This window comes from Chrysochloris asiatica, unplaced genomic scaffold, assembly GCF_000296735.1.
Source record: "Chrysochloris asiatica unplaced genomic scaffold, ChrAsi1.0 scaffold00058, whole genome shotgun sequence".
Classification (NCBI taxonomy): Eukaryota; Metazoa; Chordata; class Mammalia; order Afrosoricida; family Chrysochloridae; genus Chrysochloris; species Chrysochloris asiatica.
The window spans coordinates 7888988-7892480 of record NW_006408576.1 but is presented as its reverse complement, the minus strand read 5'-3'; positions in this window follow the sequence as shown (position 1 = coordinate 7892480).

The window sequence follows — 3493 nt, the reverse complement described above, 5'->3', positions numbered from 1 at the left end:
ATGAGGCTTTCTACTCCCGTAAAGATTTACACCCTCGGAAACCCTATACAGGGTCGCTATGGGTCGGAACCGACTCGACGGCACTTAACAACAACAATCATACCCAAATAATGCTTATTAGATCAATGATAGGATTAGAGTAAACTTTAATTTTATAGTTTATATTTTATGCTTCTGCAGCTGTGTAATGAGCATGCAAATGTATATTTAGAAATTAGTATAAATGATGACAACTTCTAAGCAAAAAGGTAGGGAAATGGTATATAGGATTTCCATATGGAGAAGAAGTCATGGTGATTTCATGACATGACCGACTTTTAAATTTAGGAGGAAAAGGAAACTTAAGGAAAACCACAAAGAAAATTAGTAAATCTACTCACCAAAATAAAGAACAAGAAAATCAAAAAGATTCAGGAAACCCAAAAATAATGAATGATAGGAAAATAAAATCCATATACAAAAAGAACTCAGGGCAGAAAATTAAGAGGAATAAAGAAATAATTAACATGACATACACACAAAAAAGTATAACAAAATGGTTGCAGCGAACCTGTAATACCTATTGATAATCATGCTAAATGGAAATAGATTAAATGTATCAGTCAAGGGACAGAGAGTGGCATCAATATGTTGCCCATAAGAGACTCACTTTAAATGTTGTTGTTAAGTGTCATCAAGTCATTTTTTACTCATAGCAACCCTGTACAGGTTTCTAAGGAGCAGCTGGTGAGTTTGAACTACTAGTCTTGCAGCTCAAACTGACCTTACAAGCCAATGCTTATCCTACAGTATCACACCAGGACTCCACACCTAAGACACAAAAACATAAATTGGTTAAAATCAAAAGATGGAGAAAAAAATATCATATAAACAATAACCAAGAGAAAACCAAAATGGCAATAATATCTCAAGTAAAATAGTTACTAACTCAAAATCCATTGTAATAGAAAAAGAAGGGCATTATATATTGATTAATGAGTTAATTCATCAAGACTATATAAACATAATAAATATTTATGCAGCCATTAACAGACCTCAAAAATACATAAAACAAAATCTAGCAGAATTGAAAAGAGAAATAGCTTTACAGCAGTAGTAAGAGATATCACTAAACAGAACTAGAAAGCACAATTAGAAAGATCTAAATAAAACAACCAATTTGACCTCACAGACATATACAGAACACATTACCCAATAGCAACAAAGTATACATGCTTATCCACATCACATGGGTCAGTCTTCAAAACAGATGATAGTTTAAACCATAATTCAAGCCTCAATAAAACACAGTCATAATATACTCAATCCTCATTTACTGACATGGTTAAGTTCCAAAGACCAGGTAATTATGCACAAATTGGCATTAGGTGAAAACAAAAGATTAAATGGATGATGACTACTTCATTACATTACTGCCATATCACATCAGTTGTAGGCTATGGAGTAATCCAGATGAGATAGGATAGTGCTTTGGCCAAGCAAATTATCATTAGATAACTATCAAATTATATCATTATATAACTGCCAAATAACATTGTCACATAGCTGCCAACACAGTGAGAATCATGGCTGAGCCAAGTTGGCCCCATACCCTTCACCGCCACTGCCCCTGTTACTCTTGTCTGGCACCTTAACAATTATTACTGTCAGATGTACACTGTCAATGTGCAAAATATTCCGATTTTTTTTTTTACTATTATCATAAACACAAATTGTTTGATAACAAGCTAGTTAATAAGGGAGGAATTGGTGTAATACAAAGCATTTTCTCTGACCATAGCACTATAAAACTAGAGATATAATAATACAGATAGCAAAAACAGAAAAAGAAAACACATGGAAATTGGTGAAAATCTTATTTAAAAACTATTGGATAATAGAAGAAATATAAAATGAAATTTAAATTTTCTTAGACTCAAATGAGAATGCAAACACTACATATCAACACCTTTGGAACACAGAAAAATAAGTGTTCAGAGGAAAATAATAGCAATAAATGCACACATCAAAAAAGAAGAAAGGCCTAAACTCTATATAGTTTTCTCCTTTCCTCCACAAGCACTTCCCACAAATAATATTCAATAATAAAATTCTCCTTGTCACTCTCAAACCAGCTCCTCCACTCATGTTTCTAGGCTTTGTAAATGGTGTTGTGATCAATTCATTGTCCAAGTCAGAAACTCTAGTAGGATCCCACACTGATTCCCCTTCCTTCATCATCTCTCATCCATCAATTGTCAAATACTACTGATTTTACCTCCTAAAACCCTCTCCTTTCCCATAGCCAGTATTCTTGTCCAAAGCACGGTCATATTTCATCTGAATGACTCCATAGTCTGCAAAACAGCCTTTTTTTTTAGCCTCTAATCTTGTCCCACTCCTCTAATCTATTTTTCATATCACACTCATTCCATTTTGTACTGATTGTCATTCTTCTGCCTAAAAAGTTTTAATAGCCTCCTGTTGCTTTTTATAGGGACCCTGATGACACAATATTTAAGTGTTAGGCTACTAACCAAAAGGTAAATTGTTTGAACCCATCAGCCATTCCACGGAGGAAAGACCTGCCAATCGTCTCCCTAAAGATTACAGTATAGGAACCCCTATGGGACTGTTGTACTTATCCTATACAGTTGCTATGTATCTAAATCAATTCAAGATCACACAACAGCATTTATATAAAGCACAACCTCTAACTTTCCTATAATATCTTTAGTGGTTTTGCCACTGCTTTCCTCTGCAGTCTCATTATTCATAACTTCATCTTCTCATAGGCTATGAAGCGACATTAAACTTTTTTTGTTGTTCCAAAACATTCCACTCTCCCACTGCCATTCTGTTGATTCTAACTCATAGACACCATATAAGACATAGAGCTGCTCCATATGATTTCCAGGACTGTAAATCTACATGGGAAAACAACTTCATCTTTCTCACATAGATAAGCTTTTGAGTTTGAACCACTGACCTTGCAGTTACCAGTACAACACTTATCTCACTGTGCCACAAAGACATCCAAAGATTCCCTATTTCTGGGCCTTTGCAAATCTTGTTTGTCTGGAGAGCTATTCATCTTTTAACAAGGAACTAAGCAAACTTCCACTACTCATCTGTCAGTTTGTCGTACTGTGGTGGCTTGCATGTTGCTGTGAGTCTGGAAGATATGCCGCAGGTATTTTACATATCAGCAGGATCACCCATAGTAGACAGGTTTCAGCTGACCTTCCAGATGAAGACTAAAAAGAGGCAGAGACGTACTACTTCTGAATAGTTAGTCAACGAAAATTTTATGAATAGCAGTGAAACGCTGTCAGCACCAGATTATTGAAAAATTCAAAATTGTCAAAAATGACATGGAACACATAAACATTGATAGGCCTTAGTCAACTGATATGGACTGACATTGACCATTTTGAATCTGACAATCACATGGTTTTCTATGCCGGGAATGACAAATTGAAGAGTTGTTGTTGTTGTCAGGTGCCATCGAGTC